The 18085-nt window shown below is 38.9% G+C and overlaps 1 protein-coding gene across 8 annotated transcripts in view; it reads right to left on the bottom strand.

Moving 5' to 3' along the window:
- GTDC1 (glycosyltransferase like domain containing 1) overlaps nucleotides 1-18085 on the bottom strand; it is a 368745-nt gene that overhangs the window by 287375 nt on the left and 63285 nt on the right. For 3 of the 8 annotated variants that reach the window (XM_059704558.1, XM_059704552.1, XM_059704554.1), the window contains exon 2: nucleotides 5054-5098. The exons of 3 other annotated variants lie outside the window; for them this stretch is intronic. The gene's annotated coding sequence lies outside the window, so the exon portion shown is untranslated. Of the gene's footprint in view, nucleotides 1-5053; nucleotides 5099-7898; nucleotides 8071-18085 lie in introns of those variants that run through there. 2 more of the 8 variants (XM_059704557.1, XM_059704556.1) reach the window with 2 other exon arrangements.

Genomic DNA, 18085 nt, shown 5'->3' with positions numbered 1-18085 from the left:
CCAGACAGTTGAATGTTCAGGAAGAAACATGGTGTGACTTTTCCTTAAAAATACCACTTAGGAGAAATAGCAGCTGGAAAGGTTTTAAAGCAGTCGTTCTCAACCTTCTGGCCCTTTAAATACAGTTCTTCATGTTGTGACCCAACCATAAAATTATTTTCGTTGTTACTTTATAACCGTAATGTTGCTACTGTTATGAATCATAATGTAAATATCTGATATGCAGGATGGTCTTAGGAGACCCCTGTGAAAGGGTTGTTCGACCATCAAAAGGGTCGCGACCCACAGGTTGAGAACCGCTGCTTTAGATGGTTTGTGAAAGAACACTATAAGACAGTATAAAAAGTAATATAAAATCGTATCTATCAACCACAAACATTAAACATGGATACCAATGTCGTCTGAATGAGTACAGGAAGTTTTTCAAAGAAAACCCTGTTAATTTCTAAACAAGAAATTTAAAAGAAAAATTTAATTAAATAATAATCTTATGTAGGTCGATCCTTTTTTCATTCAGGAAAGACTGTAGCTAGAGCAGGGTATACAATTCTAGAAGATCCAGAAAATTTTTGAGAAATGATCCACGGTGGAAAATTAGCAAACAAAACAGTCATCTGATGACAGGGGAGGTATATATTCCATTTACATATGATGCCATTTGCAGGACTCATGGTCCTTAAATCTTTCCCATAATACTTGGAAAGAAGTATGCTTACTAATGAAGAGACACAAAATCCAGAGGCAAACATCCCCCCTGCCGCCACTTGCTACCTGCATGATCTTGGGCAAGAAATTTGACTTGTGCTTCAATTTCCTCATCTGATGATAAACAAGACCCACCTCTTCAAGGGTGTTTTAAAATACTTGGGCCAGGGCAAGCATATAGTAAGTGCTCAATAAATTGTAATTAACATTATGAAATTTCTAAAATACAGTAGTCTCTTGTTCTGGTAGAGCACTAGCCAATCGAAAAGTATCTTGAAAAGTTAATATTCATCAGTGCTATGTTATTCAGAACTTTGTAATATGGTGCACATTTTTAAATAAAATATATATTGCCTGGCTTTTGAGCAATCAATCAAAAACCACACAAACAACATTTAACGAATTCTTGACTTTTTCTGAATGATCAGTCATCTTAGTGAAAATATTTTATTTTTAATACTACAATTTTGTGGAGGAACTAGTTGTGCTTCATAACAGTGAAGTAGGAGAATTCTAATAATATTTCAAACTTCATCTACTTGGGAAAGAATATCTTTCTGGCAATATCAAGGTTAACATTCTTAGGGGATGTATTTGCTCAGAATAAAGAAATGCCTATAAATGATAATAAAAGAATGTTATCCATTATTTTTATTCAAAATTCCCTATTTTAGTGTTTTTCTTTAAACAAATGGAATTAAGATATTCCAGATCATTATTAATATGAACCATCAGTTATGAAACCAAAACATCACTGGTCTTTAAAAAATTGTTTCAGACTATTCTCAAAGGAACCAAATGGGGGGAAGGAGAAATTAGAACAAAATGCATACAACAATATATTAAAATAAGAGTATTTTCAAAGTTAAGAATGATTAGACCCATGGGGATGATGAGAATACAATTATTTGAAAGTAATATCCCTCCAACTCTTAGCAGACTGTTACATCTGAGGCTGATTTCTCCAAATGCGGACGCTGCAATAACCTTCTCTTCTCTCTTCCGTTAATTCCTTCTTCCTCCTCCCATCCCCCAGGCTTCAATGGCATCCCAACCACCATACATGTTAAGAACTGACCTGTTGTGCTTTAACACAGACCTAATGTGTCACTCCCATATGAGAAGATCTATTCTAATGGGGGTGGGGATGACAGGCACACAGATAATTAAAGAGGTGTGTGTGCGCACGTGAACGCATGTGTGAATACATGGATGTGTATGCAACACACAAACTACTAAGAGAGAATAAACCAGAGCTCAATCATTTTGCCTAACATAAGTCAAGGAAGGCTTCATACAACTGGTGCCAGCTGGATGAAAAAGTGCCTACAAAACAGATTCAAAGCTCCAGGCCAGAAGCACCCATTACAGAGCCTCAATCTGCTATGTTCCAACTGCATCCCACACTCTCCTCACATGGATGTCCTCATTCTCTAAACACAGTGGACACTGCTATCAGCTGGCCTCTGTTCGACCCTCTCCCTTGAATCCCTTTCTTATCTTCCCCACCTTGAAAGTTTTAAAAATATGATACCCTCCCACCCAGACATTCCACTTCTACTTATTTTCCTATACAGTTAAATCAATGGCATCCAAACCACCATGAATATTAGAAACTGGATCAAAAGACTTTAGACTTTACAACTGTAAGCAGGAAGACAATGCTAATTCAAAAATTCTGAAAGACAGTGATTTTCAATTTAAAATTTAATTATTCAGGCAACATATCAATCAAGTGAGAAAACTGAGTAAGTATATTTTTTTCACACACCCTTTCTTAGAAAAGGTTGAGAATCAAGCTATGAACCAGGAGGCCATGTTTGATTCCTGGTCAGGACACATGCCCAGGTTGCAGGCTTGATCCCTAGTCGGGGACGTGCATGAGGCAGCCAATCAATGACTCTCTCTCATCATTGATGTTTCTATCTCTCTCCTCTCTCTCCCTCTCCCTTCCTCTCTGAAATCAATATATATATTTATTGAAAAAAAAAACATATATATATATAATGACTAATAAATGAAGCAGCACAAATTCCATAAACAGAACTTCTCTGGAAAAAAGGCAGAAAACTCCACTCATTATAACATGCAAAGAATTCCTAACTCTTTCCTATATAAAGGAACCAAAGTTCAGTCCACTTGATTAAAAGTCATAAAAGAATTCAAAGAGCTCATCTTGGTGGAGCTATTTTCTCTATGATAACAACCACTACTTTTCAGCATGCATTTAGAATAATCATGTGTGAGTAAGAGGAGCCACAAAGAACAGAAAGGTATGAAGAGCTATTTTATCCACCCTCACTGTCCCATCCCCAGAGGTCTGAGCAGGAGGGCATAAGGACATGGCAAATAGCCTTCACAGAGCAAGGTTAAATTGTCTTTTGAGTGATAACTATGAAATAAGGAAGAAATTAAATTCTAATGGGATTGGATCTGTAGACTTTTATTTCTCAAATTGTTTATCAACTTTTAAAAGCAAACAAGGAGATAACAGTGTAACTACAAAAGGGCAAAGGATAATTTGCTTTACAACATAATGTGTCATGAGTTAATCTATATATTAAGTTCCATACAATGCTGATTTACGTTATTACAGAGAGGAGACAAGGCAGGAAATCTTAAAACCAAAAATGGTGCATGATCCCAACTGAACTTTATTTGAGCATCTCAAAAATTTTACTACAATAAAACATATTGTTTATGTTACAAAATATCAATTTACCATCCATTTTTAATACCATACCTTCTGCATTTAGCAAAACAAACTACAAAGAATTCTAGAAAATACAAACCAATTAACAATATAGAAAGCAGATCAAGTGCCTGAGACCTGAGATGGGGGTGGGGGGGGGGGGAGGTTGATGTCAAGAGGGCACAAGGGAACTTGCCGGCGTGACAGAAATGCTCAGAATCATAGCAGTGGTCATAGTTACACAGCTGTATGCTTTTGTCAAAGTTCATCACATTGTTCACTAAAATGGGTACAACTTATTATAAGTAAATTATACCTGAATAAAATTGAAATAATAATATACTCATAACAGTTGGTCATGGCTGACAATCATTCCAATTACCTAAAGACTTTTCCTTTTCTTTTTTTTAATTGATTTTAGAGAAAGGAAGGGAGAAAGATGGATCTGAGAGAGAAACATCAATCGGCTGCCTTCCATATGCTCCCCGACTAGGGATCAAACTTGCAACCCAGGTATATGCCCTGACCAGGAACTGAACCAGTGACCCTTCGGTGCTTACACTCAGCCAACTGAGCCACACCAGCCAGGGCTTACCTGAAGACTTTTATTGCAAATTTATTGTGTTTCTCACACAAAAGTTTAAAGATACCATCAGTAGAAACCAGCAAAGTGCTAGCAATAGTTTCCAGTTATCAGTCATCATAACTTTAATGGGTTCAATGCACTGCCATCTACACTGTACTTACCACATATTACTTTATGTTACTTTAGATTTTTTTCTCCTGAATTAGGCTTTAAGTAAAAAAAATAAAATAAAAAAATAAAATAGTGCCATGTATTTATAAGCATCTTCCAAAATCTAGCTCAATTCACTTCATAAACTAAAGTGTTTATATACATTGATTTCCACCATAAAAAATTTCAAACAAGTAATTATGTCTTAACACTAAACAAGCAATAGTTTTTTAAAAAATATAATAATAGCTATAATGATTCCTCATACTGGACAATGTTACCTTAGAAGATTAATACTTTTCATAGTCATATTTAAATAATTATTTCATATTTGAAAAAGTGAAATTCTTTAAAAGGTATTAAGTAATCAACATGAACTTACAAAAAAGCTACTGTATAAAACCCTAGTTTTTTAAAGTGGAAATATTACAATTTTATTTCTTTCCATAGTGACAGTTACCATTATATACAAAATTTACTAAAATGACCACCAATAATGTATCTATTTCTAAAAATAACATGACATATTTCACACTTAATAATAGAAATTGGTGTAAGATTACTTGATTCACAAATCTTAAAAAAAAACACTTGAGCAGTTTACTAATTATTGTTTAAAAAGTTAATTACACAGTAATAAGACAGTGTGGTACTGGAGAAAGAACAAACAAATAGATCGAAGGAACAGGAGAGAGCCAGAGATAGACCTAAACTAATAGAGTCAACTGATCTTTGACAAAGAAAGGATCAGATTTTTTAACAGATGGTGATGGACATCTACAAGCAAAAATCTGAATTTAGATATAGACCTTATACCCCTCACACAAAAACACAAAAACTCAGAGTGGATCATAGACCTAAATTTAAAATGTAAAACTATAAAACACCTGGAAGATAATATATGAGACAATGTAGCTGACCTTGATTTGGCCATGACCTTGAGATATAACACCAAAGGTACAATCCTGAAAAATAAAAATTGATAATTTTGATTTCATTAAAATTAAAAACTTCTGCTTTTTAATTTTTTTTGGGGGGGGGGCGGGGCTTTAAACGGCATTGTCAAGAAAATAAGGAGATAATACACACACTGGGAGGAATATTTACAAAAGACATATATGATAGAGGACTCATCCAAAGCATAAAAAGAACTCTTAAAACTCCACAATAAAGAAACATAATTTAAAAATGAACAAAAAGTCTGAACAGATATCTCACCAAAGATGATAAACAGATGACAAATAAGCATATGTAAATGCTGGACAACATATGTTGTTAGGGAATTGTAAATTAAAACAACAATGAGATGCCACTACACACTTATTAGAATGACTAAAATCCAAAAAAAACACACCAAAAAACAAAAAACAAAAACCACTGACAAACACCAGACACCGGTACTGAAGAGGATGTAAAGCAACAGGAACGCTCACTCATTTTTCAGTGGGACTGCAAAATGGTACAGCCACTTTGAAAGACAGTTTGGCAACTTTTCACAAAACTAAAACTGAACATACTCTTCCCATACAATCCAGCAATCATGCTCCTTGGTATTTATTGAAATAATTTGAAAACATATGTCCACGCAAAAACCTGCACACAAAGGTTTACAGCAGTTTTGGTCAGAATTGCCAAAACTTGGAAGTAGCCAACATGTCCTTCAAAAAGTAACTAGATAAGAGAAAGACATGATCTCACTTATTTGTGGAATCTAATAAACAAAATAAAATGATGAACAAAATAGATCCAGAGACATGGAACCATGGGACAGACTGACGAATCTCAGAAGGGGAAGAAAAAGGAGATTAACCAAAAAGCTTATATGTACATCTGCATAACCCATGGACACAGACAGTAGTGCAGTAAAGGCCTGGGGGGGGGGGGGGCGGGAGGGGAGAAGTGAGTCAATAGGGGGGAAAAAGGTGACATGTATAATACTTTCAACAATAGAGATAATTTTTTTTAAAAAAAGATAAAAGATAAAAATGAAAAGTAACTGGATAAACAAACTGTAGTACACCATATGATGGAATATTATTCAGCACTAAAATGAAATGAGCTATCAAGCCATGAAAAAATTTAAATGCATATTGCTAAGTGAAAGAAGCCAATATGAAAAGGCTACCTACTGTATGATTCCAACTATATGACATTCTAAAACAAGCAAGACTATGGAGATTATAAAAACACCAGTAGTTTCCAGGGGTTCTTTGGGAGAGTGGGCAGATGGGATCAATAGGTAAATGGCAGGAGATATTTAGGGCAGGGAAGCTATTCTACATGATACTAGAAGGGCATTCATTACACATTTGTCAAAACCCATAGACACGGGTGGGGAACATCCAACCATGAAATAATTTGTTCTGGCCCTGCCAGGGCATTAAGGGTGAGTTAATTAAATGTTTGCCCAAATACAGCAGGCTAATTTTTAAGTCGATAATTTTGTATGGCCTACGAATGATGTTAAAACATATCCTAATGGCCCTTGGCAGAAAAAGGTTCCCCACTCCTGCCATAGAAGGTCTAAATTAAATTAGAGTGTACCCTAATTAAAACTAAGACTTGTTGATCATGATGTGTCAATGTTGGTTCATCAATTATGGTTCATCAAATGTGCCACTGGTGGGGATTTGATGGTCAGGGAGGTTGGGGAAGGGGTGACCCTTCATACTCTCCACTCAATTTTGCTGTGAACCTAAAACTGCTCTAAAAATTAAAGTCTATTCATTATTTTTTATTCATACATAAGATTAAATATTAAGCAAGTTTAATTTAAACATGTAATTTTAAAAACAAAAATTAAAATGTAATAGAAGATCCTTTCCCACTGGCTTCTTAACTATTTTCACAAAGAAACTACCCCAAATTCTTGACCATGATATTTTTTTATATGTTTATTGATGAGAGAGAGAGAGAGAGAGAGAGAGAGAGAGAGAGAGACATGGATGTGAGAAACATCAACCAGATGCTTCCCATACAATCTCCCACCAGGGATCAAAGCCAGGTGGCTTTATCCAGTAATCGAAACCGCCAACTTTTGGTCTACAAGATGAGGCACACTGGCCAGGGCATTAACCATGATATTTTAAAAGTCTGACTAAGAGCTGGATCATTTAGGAAACAATAAAAACTTAGAGGAGGGGGATGGTAAAAGAAAACTAAAAAGTGTTTGGTCTTAAACATTTCATAGATATAAGAATTTAGAAAGAGTGATCTAGAAGAAAAAAAAAAAGCCAGGAGGTAAAAGTATACCAAAAAACTATCATTTAAACAAGGTGACTTGGAACAAAACATGTTAAATTACCAAAATATTTTAGGTTAAGTGAGCAAGACCATCTTTATAATAGATTTTTATTAAAGCTAAAATTAACTTTCAAATAATTCAAAATCAACTTTTTCAGTTAACTGTATATTAAATGTGAAGCTTTGTGACAGTTCTCCTCTTCCAATGGACTTTCACTCTCAATGAGAAGACATAGTGAACACAGGAGAAACAGATATTAATCAGAAGTGATAAATGATTAGTTGGGAAAAGCATGGTTGATTGAAATATCTTTAGCCTTAATAATTTGAGGGAACAAAGATTTCATTAAATAAGGTAGTAAATATCACCACATTTTGCAAGGAAGATAAACAATTTTATTTTGGATGTGAACTTTGATGTATTATAGGTATTTAGTAAACAGATGGAGCTCAGAAGTCAATGCCAAACTGCTAGTCTAAAAATCATTACAATATGGGATGATAGATGTTAACTAAACTTACTGTGGTAGTCACTTCATATTATATGTGAATCAAGTCATTATGCTGAATACCTTCAACATCCACAGTGCTGTATGTCAACTACATCTCAAAACCGAAAGTAGAAAACAAAAAAAAGATCATTAGAATAGAGGTGAAGATGAAAGACATGGGATTAGATAAAATCACTCAAAAAGAGAAAATTAAAGTAGAGAAAATGGACTGAAAACAGGGTTTAGAAAAAGTTCCTAATGTAAGGGGTAGGTAGCTAAAGAGTGGGAGAGGGTATAGAACGGGAAGGTAGAGAAAGAGAGGGTTGGAAGGAGGGAGAGAGAGCAAAAAAGGAGCCATCAGAGACAGTAAAACAAAAGAAACAAAAAACTAAACTAAACTAAAAAACATGACAGAAGGAAGATACTTGTACCTGAGTCTTTAGTCCAGAGAGAAACTAAAAAAAAAAAAAAAAAAAAAAAAAAAAAAAATCTTAACAAAAAGTGAATACCTCTCGTCAATGAAACAAAGACACAGCCACAACCACAAACCACAAACTATAAAAAAAAAAAAAATTATGTATCTGGAATCTAAATGAGGAGTGATGCTAAGAGCTAAACCACGTCCCCTCAAGAGGAAAAAAAATGTCCCTAAAGTTGGGACAGTTCTACTAGTAAAGCCCATTCAAGGAAACTCTGATTAGAGATATTATGTTTAAATATCTACCTGAGAGAATAAGAAAAGTTTCTATAGAACATCATATCTATACTAGACAGAAAAACCAACATGACATTTTTATTATCAATGATCTAGTTTCCTAACTCAGAGAGACTGCCAAATGAGGTAAAAGAGAAGGGAAGCAGTTAGCACCAAACCAGGTACTACATAGACTCCGATGACCCACAGAATCTCAAGGTTACAGTGACCTTGACCGCACTGCAAGCTGAGGTGAGACATATCCCCAGAGCAAGGGAAATGTCTTGTGTGAAGGAGTGTTTTAAGGAAAAAAAAATCCAAAATGGAAGTACAAACTGATGCCATTGATCCCCTCTTCCAACTACTCCATACTTGCATCTGGCCTCAAACATTTTTCAGGCAATACCTGTTCTCTAATAGAACTGAACCCATAAAAAATGAGTTAGAGCCAGAAAAGAATCAGCAAAGAATTTATGTAGAACTACCAAAAATTGGGTGGAAGGATATAGGCAAGATGAAGAAAAGTTTTCCATGATCTTAAAGAAATTACAGAGAATATGAGCTATTTCAAAGTAAAGAGGCCCAAAGAAAAGAATAAAATATCTAAGAAAAGATATGACACTTTTTTAAAGTGAGGAAAAGGCATATTGGCAGGCTAAAGAAAAAGGTGAAAAAAAATAAAATAAAAAAAGATTAAAGCTACAAAAACAACAAAAAACAGACTACTTAGTACAAAACCAGTCAGGTAACTCCATCCTGTTTTCCACAGTAGCTGCACCAGTCTGCATTCCCACCAGCAGTGTGCTGGGGTTCCCTTTTCTCCACATCCTCACCAGCACTTGTTGCTTGTTGAGTTACAGGTGGCAGCCATTCTGGCAGGTGTGAGGTGATACCTCACTGTAGTTTTAATTTGCATCTCCTGATGTTCAGTGATGTTGACCATTTTTTCATATGTCTATGGACCATCTATATGTCCTCTTTGGAGAAGTGTCTATTCAGGTACTTTGCCCATTTTTTAATTGGATTGTTTGTCTTTCTGGTGTTGAGTTGTATAATTTCTTTACATATTTTGGGGAATTAACCCATTATCAGATGTATGTTATCACATACAGTGGGTTTCCTTTTCATGTTGGTGATGGTTTCTTTGGCTGTGCAGAAGCTTTTTAGTTTTATGTCATCCATGTGTTTATTTTTTCCTTTGTTACCCTGCCCTAGAAGATATATCAGCAAAAATATTGCTACACAAAATGCCTGAGAATTTACTGAGAATTTATGTTTTTTTCTAGGACTTTTATGGTTTTGCAACTTACATTTAAGGTTGTTGTTTTTTTTAAATACATTTTGAGTTTATGCTTGTGTATAGTGTAAGTTTCATTTTTTTTTTTTTTTTTGCATGTACCTCTCCAATTTTCCCATCACCATTTATTGAAGAGACTCTTTTAACTCCATTGTATGTTCTTGCCTCCTTTGTCACATATTTGAGAGTGACTAGGCATTCCAGGTTTCTGCTGCTGAGGCACAAACAATCCACCAATCTTTTAAAAATACACAACTAAAAGAAAAGAACACTCTTAAATGTCAAGGACTGCACTTAAACTAAATTAGCAAACTAATTCTATAATCAAGCTATATAAGCTAAGACTTGATTTTACTCTACAGGATTCAGTTTCTCAATCTACTGACCAAAGAAATTTATTCTCCTAAAAAAATGCAGTACTTGTTAGAGGGCATCAGTTGCTGAGAATGGAATTTTCTCAGGAAACACTTCCCAAGACAAATTTGAAGTGACAAAAGAGCAGGAAGCAACCAATTGCTTTTAAATATGAAACTAAGACTAAATAACTGTGAAAAATAGTTACAAGATAGAATACAAGTGTTACACAACTTGACAAGGTACAAATTTAATATAACTAATAAGAATTAGGAAGTAGAAAAAGAAATTATGTTAATTTCTTACCTTTCATTACAGAAAATACACTGATACCATAACATATAGTTACTATTTTAAATATAATGATCCTAATGTCTTAATATTTTCATCATCTTTTTCAACTTTAATTTACTTAGGAATTTTTTATTATAAAGAATCATATTTAACTAGGGGCCCGGTGCACGAAATTCGTGCACTGGGTGTGTGTGGGGGGGAGTGTCCCTCAGCCCAGCCTGCCCCCTCTCACATACTGGGAGCCCTCAGGTGTTGACCCCCATCACCCTCCAATCGCAGGATCGGCCCCTTGCCCAGGCCTGACGCCTCTGACAGAGGTGTCAGGCTTGGACAGGGGACCCCCATCTCCCCCTGATCACTGGCTCTGGCCCCCGCCCAGGCCTGAGGCCTCTGGCCCAGGAATCATGCCTAGGCAGGGGACCCCCATCTCCCTCTGATCGCTTGCTCCACCCCCCGCCCAAGCCTGACGCCTCTGACCCAGGCTTCAGGCCTGGGCAAGGGGACCATCATATCCCCCCAATCCCCGGCTCCGCCCCCCACCCAGGCCTGATGCCTCGGCCAGAGGAGTTGACCCTCATCACCCTCCGATCACCAATCACCGGATCGGCCCCTTGACCAGGCCTGAGGTCTCTGGCTGAGGCGTCCGGCCCGGGCAGCGGGGACCCGCAGCTGCAGCGGCCCCGCGATCGTGGGCTCCGCTTTAGGCCCAGGCAAGGGACCCCTAGCTCCTGGGACTGCCAGCTTCGACCGTGCCCAGCTCCCATCGCTGGCTCCACCCCTACTTCCTGCTATCACTGGCCAGGGCGGAAAAGGCACCTGATTCTCCGATCATGGCTGGGGGGCAGGGCAAAGGCGGCCCTGGGGCCGCCTTTGCCCTGCCCCCAAGCTCTTAGCTCCCCCCTGGGTTTCCGATCACTGTCAGTGGCAGGGGGCTTCTTCCTGCTTTCCCTTTCGCCTCCCTGCATTGTGCCTACATATGCAAATTAACCGCCATCTTGTTGGCAGTTAACTGCCAATCTTAGTTGGCAGTTAATTTGCATATAGCCCTGATTAGCCAATGAAAAGGGTATCGTCGTACGCCAATTACCATTTTTCTCTTTTATTAGATAGGATTTATTGGGGTACAATTCATTTTTTAAATTTCTTCACTCTTATTATTTTTATAATGAGTTTTTATGTAGTAAGTATATGATTATTATTTAATGCAAATCTGTATTTGAAGAACTTGGTAGGGCAGCATCATAGAAATCGTGAGTCTGACTCAAAATAAAAAATCATATTTGCCTCAGATATTTCTGTATTTTTAACCCTTTATTCATTCATTAATTCAATTAGTAATTGTCTAGTACTCACTATGTAGAAAAAATAGAAGACATTAAACTGTCTTACACATCTTAAATGCCATCATATACTTAGTAAGAAGATAATTATAAGGTATAATGTCCTAAAAAAGGCACTGATCATATGAAATTTAAAACCTGAAGGGATAAATAACACAAAGACCACTAAACAAAATCTTAATTTTTTTTTTTTTTTTGCAATATATCAGGTGTAGGGTTAAAAAACAACAACATGCCCTAACCGGTTTGGCTCAGTGGCTACAGCGTCAGTCTGTGGACTGAAGGGTCCCAGGTTCAATTCCAATCAAGGGCATGTACCTTGGTTGAGGGCACATCCCCAGTGGGGGGTGTGCAGGAGGCAGCTGATCGATGTTTCTCATCGATGTTTCTAACTCTCTATCCCTCTCCCTTCCTCTCTGTAAAAAATCAATAAAATATATTAAAACAAAAACACGTCATCTTATTCCAACCTTTAATTAAACAAAAAGCAAAATCTAAATAAATAACATCTCAACATAGTGGAATAGGGTTTGAGCTCTTCTACTCAGAGAAGGGACTCTACTTCCCATGCTAAAGAAAAACACAAAAAACTATTCTCTCTTATTTGTTTTCTTGTTATCCAATACCTTCCACCTTAGGATATTCCCTTGAGTTACCTCCCTCTGTACAGCCTACCAGGCTAATGGACTTTTTGGCATAAAGGGGACATTCTAATGCCTTCTTAGCATATTTTCCCCTATGAACACATTTAATCAAATGCCACAGCTCTAATTCCCCATCTCACAACTGTGTTGTTCTTTTTAAGAAACAATCCATAATAATTTAACTGAACAAGCAAAGCAATGGAAATCACCAAATTATAGTAAGCTATTTACCAGAAACATTCTAAATTTTGAGGAGGGTGGGGTGATATTTTAACAAAAAGATCATTGGCAAAACCCAAAAGAAGATATATATTCAAAAATATGTATATTGATTCACATCCTTGGTTTACATCTGTTTTTGCTCTGAAGTGGGGGAAAGCCCAGATAACAAACTCTTTGAAAAGGTTAAACATAACTTCCCCAGTTGCTTTTTGAAACCCACATAGTACATACTGACATTTGTTGGCTGAGCCTCCACATATGACTTGCAAAAAAGTGGTAAATAATCTCAAAGATGATGCAAACTGCAGGTATGCAAAAGGAAATGCTAAAAAGTGTACTATTTATACAGTGTTGAAAGCTCTTAGGGAGATGGTTCAAAAGCATTTTAAAATAATTCTTTGAAATTTGAAGTAAGTGCATCTAACACCAAAACAAAGATTTTATAAATATGAATGATAAACTTTATAGAAGTTATGAATTGCATACATCTTGCCCTTTAGAAAAGTGTTTTGCTGGAAGACAAATAATGTGATTATGTATTGCCTTCTTTTTGTTTTATTGGCCCATGATTCTTCATACCAACATAGAAGAATTCATAGGGGAAGGGGGAATGAAGCAGAGCCATTCAAGTACTCTGATAAAACACACCTAGTTTTCTCTCCATACCAAGAGTGAAGAGTGGAGAGAGGAAGGGGAGGAAGGAGAAGCATTAACAAGATGGAATGAAAGGTTGTAGGTAAAAGCAAAAACCAGATGTGGGCTTTTAACATGGTGCTGGTCTCTCACAGAATGGAAATGGGAACAATGACACAAGATACATACACATATAAAAGGTCACAAATATGAGCCACAAACCATGGTTAGAAAAACGTGAGAGTGAGTCAGGCAGTGCCACCCAGCTGGAGCACCAACATTCACCACTGCTACAGACCATGGGGCAGGGCTGCTGCACTTACAAAGTCAGTGGTGCCTTTGCTGAAGTTGCTATGCTTGGCTTTGGCCAAGGGCTGTAACAGTGAAGCACAGCTGGAGGAGCATGGTCTTTGTAGCCATGTAGACCTGGGCTCACAACCCGTATCTTCTAGTTCTACTTGCAAGATTGCTTCACCTCTATGAGTCTCACTTTGCTCTCGAGCAAAATGGGTACAACTACAACCAGTTCACAGGGCTGTCACAATCAGTAGCTGAGGTGATACATGTAAAACACCTGTACATTGCTTGGCAGAAACAAAGAATGTTCAACATGTGAGCTCTTTCCCTATGTCCCTCTCACTTGGTTTTCTACGTACCCCAGTAAGATCTAAAACACTCAAAACTCTGCTCTTCCCAGCACTAACAAGGAAACCTGCTAAGTTTTAAGTTTTAATATAATGGTATTGAAGACTGTACATCGATATAAGTGTTCTTTGAAGGTTCCTTTCATCCCAATGGAATACCTTTCAGTCAAATGGGGAACAAATGTAGTGTATTGCAAAGGCGGCTGGACCTGGCGTGACCGCATCTGGGTTCTGCTCATGGCTCTACTAGCCATGTGCTCTAGTAAATTAGAGTTGCCCTGAATCTCACTTTCCTCATGTAGAAAATGAGAGTACTGAACTAGACGAAGACACCTTCTGGCTTTAAAATGATATTATATTATCAAAGTATTGCTTGATATTCAACTGGGCTAGGTATTATAAAATGCTAAAGGAACAAATAGGAGGCCCACCCAAATATAAGGAACCTAGGGAGAAAAAAGACAGGTATGTGATAATCAATGAGAGCTATTCATATCCATAAGCACCACGATGAAAACATTAAATAATATAAAAAAGAAACATCCTATCTAATAAAAGAGAAACATGGTAATTGGCGTACGACCGATACCCTTTTCATTGGCTAATCAGCGAGATATGCAAATTAACTGTCAGCCAAGATGGCGGCCGGCAGCCAGGCAGCTTGAAACTAACATGAGGCTTGGTTGCCCCAGTGACGGAGGAAACCAACGTTCCCCGCCTGCCGCTGCCTCTGAGCTGGCAGTTTAAGAAACATTGTAACAAATACGCCCAACTTCAGCCAGCAGATTCGCAACATTGTAAGCAAAGGCCAGAAACCTCCTTTCAGCTGGAGGCCTAAGAGCTGGAGCCAAGCCTCAAGGTAAAGCTGGCCCAGAATTAAAAAAAAAAAAAAGGAAAAAAGGAGCGGTTGGGAGCTTCAGTCACCCCCAGCCTGAAAACAGCCCTCAGCCCCTCACCCAGACTGGCCAGGCACCCCAGTGGGGACCCCACCCTGATCCAGGACACCCTTCAGGGCAAACCAGCCGGCCCCACCCATGCACCAGGCCTCTACCCTATATAGTAAAAGGGTAATATGCCTCCCAGCACCAGGATCAGCGTGACAGGGGGTGGCGCCCAAACCCCCTGATCGCCCTGCGGCTCTGTGTGTGACAGGGGGCGGGGCCACAACCTCCCTATCCACCCTGCTCTGTGCCTGATAGGGGGGAGCTCCCCCCCCCCACGGGCCCTGCTCTGTGTGTGACGGGGTAGAGCCATAACCTCCCCATCAGCCCTGCCCTGAGTGTGAGAGTGGTGGCGCCCCAACCCCCTGATCCGCCCTGCTCTGTGGGTGATAGAGGGCAGCGCCCCAACCCCCTGATGGGCCCTGCTCTGTGTGTGACGGGGGTTGCTCCACAACCTCCCCATCGACCCTGCCTTGAGTGTGACAGGGGACGGCGCCCCTACTCCCCGATCGGCCCTGCTCTGTGCATGACAGGGGGCGGTGCCCCAACTCCCCAATCAGCCTTGCTCTGAGCCCGACCAGGGGCTGCACCTAGGGATTGGGCCTGCCCTCTGCCACCCGGGAGCAGGCCTAAGCCAGCAGGGCGTTATCTCCCGAGGGGTCCCAGACTGCGAGAGGGCACAGGCCAGGCTGAGGGACCCCCCCTCCCCCCCCCGAGTGCACAAATTTTTGTGCACCGGGCCTCTAGTTACATAATAATATAAAAAGAAATACCCTGTCTAAACACACACACACACACACACAAAAAAACACAACTGGTGGATAAAAGAGGAAGTTCTGAAAACAGCCTGAACTTAAAAAGCAAGATGAGATTTAGGCAGAAGCAGAACTTAAGCTCTCAAGCAACCAGTGTTTAAAACACAGATAATATCACCTAATATGTATCTGTCAAAACATAAAGGAGGTAAAAAAAAAATACGTCCTCTTAAAGATATCAAGATATCTTAAGGAGATCCATTATCACATGTTCTACAGTAAGATATCAATAGTTTTACATAGATAGAAATTAAAAAGCTAAAAGAAGACATTATTGGGAGTTGGGGGTGGGGGGGTAGGGTACAGAGGAAAGAACTGAATTGAAAAAAATTTTAAATCTAAACTCTTTAGTATGGCATCCCAGACCCTTTACAATTTGGTCCCTATTTTTCTTTCTAGCTTTATCCCCAACATCCCACCACCAATAAATCTCATACTCTTGGCTTAAAGGGGCTATTCATCATTCCCTGATTTGTAGCCCCAAGTGACTAAAAATAAGAGAATGTGACTTAAAATAAAAACAAGATAAATCAAAAAGAAATATGAAAATCTCTCTGCTTCTCTAGCTCTTAAGACTTCTCTGTAACTTGACAGAATGTCTCAACATCTAAAGGGAAAATGCATCGAAAAGAAGGTGGAGGAAGGGGAGGACTGGTGAGCAAAGGAAGCAGAGAAGCAGCCGAGGCCAATGTTCACAAGATCAAACTAAGCCACAGGAGAGGAAACCTGGGCTGAGTTGACTCAAACAATATGGTTTACTTGGCAAATCTCTGCCTACGGTGGGTAAGGGAGCCTCAAGCTAACTCAGTTGAAAGATACCTCTTCAAACAAATAACCCTTGGGTCCTCTTTCCATGCTCAACAGGGGTCTCTGGCACCATGGCTCCCATGTATCTTGCCAGAAGAAAGAGAGTGCACTAGTCAGAAACGCTGGGTCAACTTGACAGCTGTATTTCTCAGTCATCAGTTGACCTCCATATTAACAACCTGGCGTCCCAAGAAGCCTGCCTACTGGGAAACAATGGACTGATCTGCCAAATCAAGCAATCCAACCTGCTGGACAGTTGCAGTTCTCATTGGAAATTAACAAATTGACAAGTGTACAAATATATATATATATATATATATATATATATATATATATATATATATATAGAGAGAGAGAGAGAGAGAGAGAGAGAGAGAGAGAGAGAGAGAGAATATGAGAATCTGTATGTCAATTTCTAGGAGCATGACTAATGTGAGGCTGCCCCGGGAGACATCCACTCTCAGGGGGCCTAGCATATCAGGTGCCTGAAAGTGTAAGGTCAAACACTAGACCCTGGACTGCAATGACTCCACGAAGGGGAAGGCCAGTCACTGAGGCCTACTAGCAACTTTGCATAGCTCTGCAACAAATGTCTTTAATGTTCACACTACAACATGTGGCACATATATTTGTGATTTCGTTCCTCTATTCATACAATATTTCCTTTTTCCAAATTGCCCTCCTCCCCCCACTTCTCCACCTGGAAAATAACTCTTCCTCTTCCACTTTCTCCTCACCTCCACTTTCTCCACCTCCTCCTCCTCCTCTTCCTCCCCCTCCTCCTCCCCCTTCTTTAAGGCTATAGCTCAAATGTCACTTCTCTGTCACATCTTCCCAAACCACTCAGGTAAAATTAATCACATCCTCCTGGGCGCTGTCATAGCAACCAGTGTACACCTCCCTCTGCCTGGGCTCTCAAATCAGAATGGGGAATTCAGGCTGACTCCTCCTATTACCTGCTCACCTCCCCAGCAAGGCACATGCATCGATCTATATTAACAGCTATCATGTGTGCTTTAAGTGCTCGCTTAGTGTTGCAATGAGGGGAAGGTTAAGGGGTGACTATGGATAGGTAAGGAGGTGGATGTGAAATAATTCTGTACAGGGAGAAAACAGCATGACCTGAGAAAGTGAGACTAGATAAGGTCTGTGTGGAAAGAGAACAAGGCCAAGAGCAAAGGGTTCACGAAATGTTACTGAAGAAATAGTGGGGAGGAAACTTATGAACAAATTATTAAGGGTCCTGAAAAGTTGATAAAAGGGGTATAAACGGATTGAGTAGGCAAGAGAAAACCGTAGTAAGTTCTCAGAGAGAAGAGGAACATCAGGACTTTAATAAAGAGCAGAATGTGGTTGTAAAAAGAACTATAAGGGACCAGAGATGGGGGCCAGAGTTTGAATTCTTCCCCTCACTCCCCCCGAACCACACATAATGACTAGCAAGTTATTTAACTCCTGTAAGCTTTAAGTTTACTTATTTATAAAATGGAAATAATAATATCTACCCTGCACAGCAGTTCTGAAAATTAAATC

The sequence above is a fragment of the Myotis daubentonii genome, chromosome 7 (genome assembly GCF_963259705.1).
Source record: "Myotis daubentonii chromosome 7, mMyoDau2.1, whole genome shotgun sequence".
NCBI classification, from domain to species: domain Eukaryota; kingdom Metazoa; phylum Chordata; class Mammalia; order Chiroptera; family Vespertilionidae; genus Myotis; species Myotis daubentonii.
Note: the sequence above shows the minus strand (reverse complement) of the source record. Positions and strands in the feature narration are given on the sequence as shown.